Here is a 5740-nt window from a genome sequence, read left to right as displayed (position 1 = left end):
AGCCAAGCTCTCCCCTGCGTCTGCCACACAGAGCATCCAGGGCCCTGCTCCCTCAGGGCCAGGGACCAGAGCCCAGCTAATTGTCAAAAATAAACAGAAAGCCCTTAAGCCTGTCTCCGTGTACACCCAGATTACAAATTCCAGCCACTTCATATGATGTCGTTCCAATGCATTTCCAGTGGATTTTCAGCACTCCGGTTGTTTTTAGAGCTGGTTAAATTTTACCGCTGTAATCCCCTCCAACCCCGTGATGTACTCTCTCCTCACTTGGCTGTGACACACGCCAGCCAGGCCAGGCCAAAGAGGCAAGTGGGGCAACATCCTGGCTTTCCTTAAACCATTGCTGTCATCAACCCTCCCTCTCTGCCTCCTCTTTGCAGGCAGAGAGCCCACCAGCTTGGGGGACCAGCTCACCAGGGACCAGCCAGAGCCCTGCGGCCAGAGGTGGTCAGGGTTACTTTTGGGCAGGGAGCACAACCCTTCCCCCTTGTCTCTGGTGGAAGCAGGACAGAGCTGATGCAGCAACACAAGGTATGAGTGGGTGACCTCTACTTCTCCAGAAACCCCAGGTTTTGTTGGATTTGGGACAAGGACATGAACATTCTCTGCTCTGGCACAGAGCACGGGAGGGTCTCCAGGAAGCAGCAATGAGAGCATTTAGCTGGGGTCAGCCCCAGCAGGCAGGAACAGACCAGGGAACCAACATCCCTCCTGGAAAACCTTATCTGCTGCTTTTCTGCGAAACACATCAATCAGCCGAGCGCTGCCCTCAGGGCCCCGATGACGCATCTTGTTAATGAAAAGATCTATATTTCCAACAAAAAGCCATTCAAATGAAGGAGGATTAACATGCAGGAAGGCACGGGACAGACGATAATAACGCTAATGACTTACCCTGTGCGGGTACTCTGCACACTGACCCTGTGAAAGAAGGGGATTAAAAGGAAAGAGTTTAAACCACGAGCAGAGAGGACCAAAATAGACACACGGGGTCAGACCCAGAAGGTGTAAATCGTTGTAACATCGAACTCAGTGCAGCTATGCCACTTTGCACCGACAAGCACCCTGCCTCCTGTTCCCTATCTCCACAGCCCGCTGTTCTTGCTGTATTTCTCAGCCACTCAAAGTCAGACCGAGCAGCACCAAGCCCATCGAGTCCCTTCCCTTCTCACTTTTTACATTTAACTTTTTACATTTAACTCCCATAAAAATTACCTTTTCTCCTTTTTGTCCTGGGGGTCCCTATAAAAGAAAAGTGATTAAAAAATTCCTTCAGTAAATAAAGGAGTTCAGTGCATGCAAGGGGAAAGGGATCAGAAGGAGGTGGGACTGCAAGAGATGGGATACTTACGGGTTGTCCTCTGGGACCTGCAGCACCCTTTAAAGAAACACATTGGTGTGAATGTGAGATGAATTCCCGTTTACAGTGACAAGACGACAAAAACTCCCAGCGTATGGAGTAGGTGGAAACTCAGCTTTTAAAAACAATTGTGTAGAAAAGTTCCCAAGAGAGATCTGGGTTCCCTTTGCTACTCCAGAGGAGTGAAAACGCACACATGTTCTGTCTGCGCTGCAGGGGGGAATTATTAAAAGGAGTGGGGAAAAACCATGAGGAAAACACACCCTTATTGTTCCCAGGACCCCAGCTGACAGCACGTCTCCTCAGCCGAAGCGCTGAGATGGAACCAGAAGCAGCCAGGGCTGAAGCCCGAGCTGCAACTGCCTGAGCCAGGGTTGTGCAGCAGGGGGACGTCAGCTCACCCCTCTCCTGAGGAGCGGGGAACAGGGATCTTTGACATGTGCTTGCCAGAGGGTTACACTGACACTCGGGCTCGAGAAACAGAATCAGCAGAAGAAAGCGTTCAGCATTTCAGTGAGCGAAGGTGACTACAGAGCTGCTAGCTTGGCGTGATTGCATTCGGGGATTTCATCATCAGAGATGTCAAGAGGAACCACATTTGGGTTTCCATCAAGTATAAGTTTACCATTTATCAATCAAACATATCAAGCCTAAGTTTATCATTTTCAACCAAAACCATTTTAGTACAATGCACATATGAAACAGAGTTTCAAGAGGGGAAATAAAGATATTTAATATAAAAAATATGCTTTTTTGTTGTTGTTAGATAAGTTGAAAGCTGCCAGATGGGTTTTCAGAAAACTTTCCATCAACTTTTACTTCTGCTATGAGGCCAGCCACAAAAAATGTCAGCTCCCAGAGCATATTTAAAGAACGTAATTGCTAACTGCAAGCAAAACACATCCCATGCATAACTAGAGAGTTGCTGTTGTGACATGATGAATCTGATAGCCATAATGTAAAAATTACAGGTGTGCATCCCAGCACTGCTATTATGAAGTTACAGAATTAGGGACGCAGCTAGTGCATTAGCTGGACCAGGATCGCTGCCTTGCCTATGAGTTCGTTTCCAGCTGAGAGGCAATGTCATTTCAAACCAACCCATCACCCGCAGACAAACATGTATTTTTTTTTACCATCTCCCCCTTCTGTCCAGGATGACCCTGCAAAAGAAAGAGAACATGCATCAGCCTCTGCCACTGCAATCTCTAGAAGATGTTGGCTTAACCTGCCTACCCTTTGTCTTGGGAGGTGCCTGCAACTACTACGCCTTGTCAAGGGAGATGCCATGCCGTGCATGGGAATCTTTGCTCACACACATAAAAGGACACTGCTCCCTGCTACCCAAAATGCTGAGGACAAAGCTCTGGAGGATGAACACAGGATGCAAAGGCTCTGCAGGGCATGGCTGCAATATGGTTAAGCCCCCTTGGGCTGGCAGAGCAGCTTCAGCTGAGAGCACAGCACTGTGCCCTGCTGGGGCTCGTGTGTGTGTCCCCAGAGTAGTACAGGAGAGATGCTGCTGGGTCTCTCTTGAAGGTGACGTTCCTCATGGCAAAAGCAGGGTCCTGTTGTAGGAAATTAGGTGCCAGAGTTATGTGCTCCTTCTCCTTTACAGCATGGCTAGAGGAAGCGTAGTGGGGAACTTGGTCTATGTGCTTCATGTCGGGTTCCCAGGGAAGCAGCTATATTTATGTCCAGGTCTCTGAAGGATGGGAAGAACTTAGGTCTCTCTCTCTACTACGAAACTGATTATAAGGAGGCTCTAAGGACAGCATAGAGGTCTTTAGGGTCCTTTCCTCTTCTACTGCAAGTCTTTGCAGCACAGCAGTGAACAGAAGGAAGCTGCAGGGTCATCCTCTAACGAGGCTGTCGGCTGTCCAAGGCAGAGGGCTGGTGCCGAGGAGACCTGCTCTATTTGTCTGATCCAGGGTGGGAGTGCCTGCTGAGGCTTCCCCTGCAGCAGCCAGGCTGTTGCACTTGTGAAGTGTCATTTTATAGATTTGCCTAGAAAGGAAGCAGCCACACTCTGCCTTCCCTAATCTCCTGACTCCTGCGTCTCCCCCAAGGCAGCTGTGGTATCCTCCTGCCTGCCAACCTTCTAATTTTCTTTTAATCCGTGCATGTGCATGACATTGCAGACTAATCCTCTTAAAAACATACTCTGTAACAGGCAGGCTAGCAGGACAGTGGGACCAAGCAGGAGGCAGGGCAGGAAGCCTTGAGAGAAGCTGTTTGCTTACCGGTTTGCCGTCCAAGCCAATAGGGCCCTGAAATAAAAAAGGAGAAATGATGAGAAATGCTTTCACTGGAGCGTCTGTCCATCTGCTCCAGACTGCACAGACTGGGGAAAGGACTCAGAGATGAGGCGACTCTTTCTGTCTTCCCACCAAGTCCCAGCAGCTCCCTGGCCCACTGGGTACCAGCACAGCTTCCCGATTTCTTCTGCAGGGACCTGCTCACTGTCAGCCCATTTCAGCAGCAATTTGCAAAAAGCCCTCAGCATTTCAAACTCTGTAGCATCCTCTAAACTAGTTGAAAACCATCAGTTTTCTCAAGACTTTGATTTAAAAAGGCACCCGCCTTTGGGGGAAGAGGAATTTTTGCAAATGATAGAACAATAAAAGTGTCCCAGGGAAGAGGTGACATACAGCTCATGTTGAAGGTACTATTTGATGAGAAACAGGCTCCGCAGAGCGCTGTCCCACCCGACACTTTCTCATGAGCTGGGCTGATTTGTTTTCTGCACCTCCGAAAGCCAAAGACCACGAAGGCCTGGAGAGATCTGCTTCTCCTCAGCCCAGGGGCAGCTCACAGCCCCCCTTTCCACAAAGGGCAGAGCTGCAGAGCCCCATCAGACGGCTTGGAGGCTGCCAATTCCTCCCGTTTTCCAGGCGTGAGAAGTCTCCCCCGCAGACCCGCTCTGGCACATCGCGTGTCCTGGAGCAGCAGCTGAGCTGCCTGGCGGGAGCAGGGATGCAGGGGGTGTCTGTGTTTGCTTTTGGCTTCCTAGTCATCCAGGATAAATGCATAAGAATAAATAGCAACCGTTTGAGTTCTCCAGCAGCTTTAAGGCTTCAGAGAGCGTTGCCAGCAACTATAGGACTAAAATGGAATCTGCTTTGTCCTCTCCTGGGCTTGTTTTCTCTGTTGCCTTATCCATCTTTAACAGTGTTGGAGAAGAATCCCACCTCATACTTTTTCTCCTTGCCCTTTGGCATGACCAGGGTGTTCAGCTTAGCACAGTCCCCACCTGCCTTACACCACACAGGGCCCCATTTGGATCACAGGCACTCACTGCTATTGTAATATCACCTAAAGGCTCAATTAAGGTTGGAATTTTACCTACCTAGGGGTTATTTTCTTTGTTTGGGGGTATTTCTTAGGATGGTTTTCTTTTACTGAATAGATCTGGCTTCAACTATGTTATTTTAACACTTGGGGTTTTTTTAAAATTAATTTCCTTTTGGTGTTCTGTGGTTGGTTGTTTTTTTTTTTTTTCTCCAAGTATCATTTAAAAGGGGGAAAAAAAAAAAGAAGAAAAAACAAATGACGAAAAAGTTCTTTTTCCAGTGATATCAGATCAGCTCCTTGGTTTCAGACAGAATGATGAGACGTAGCAAGCACTAATGACGCTTCCTAGTAATATTGCACACCCGTACCTCATAAATTAGCAGTTACACTTACCGGGAATCCAGGAAAACCTCTTGTTCCAGGCTGTCCCTGGGAAGGATGAAACAGAGACAGCAGTTTAGAAGAACTGAAGTGGATTTTGACTGACCATAAGTCCTCTCTATGGAGCCTTTCCTCCAGCCTCTGCACATTTATTCTGTGACTCTCTGAAGAATTACCCGAGACTCAATTTCCCTCCAAGGGGAAAATGCCTTGGGAAGGAGGGGAAATCTCTCATCCCCACTCCAATTTGTACAGGGCCAAGAAAATGCTGGAGCAGGTCCAGTTTGGACTGCAAGCAGTTCCCTTGAAGTTTCAACATTAATTAAATGGGTGTCCCTAGCCCATAAACTAGGATTTTGGAGTATATTCCAGGGACTGAGCTCATTTTATGGCAATTCTTGCTGCCATAAACCAGAGGCGTTTAACGCAAGGTGCTGCTCTGCGCAAGACAAACCCTGCAGGTCACTGGTGTCTAAATACAGCCATTCCTCCTCTTCTCCCCTAATCGCATGTCCCAGTGCATTCGTTTTCCTCACAAATAATTCTGGAGAAGAGATAATTTTTTTTTTTCTTTTCTGGTTAATTTTTTCCTCAGAGCCAAGAGAAAAAGGAGAGTTAGGTAGTGTGATGAGAGGAATATGAGCACCAAGTCCTTTCCCCCGCCTCTTTCTGGCTAGCCAGCGTTGGCTACCAGTTTGGGATCAG

This window comes from Tauraco erythrolophus, chromosome 9 (assembly GCF_009769465.1).
Source record: "Tauraco erythrolophus isolate bTauEry1 chromosome 9, bTauEry1.pri, whole genome shotgun sequence".
NCBI lineage: Eukaryota > Metazoa > Chordata > Aves > Musophagiformes > Musophagidae > Tauraco > Tauraco erythrolophus.
This window is presented reverse-complemented; position numbering follows the sequence as displayed.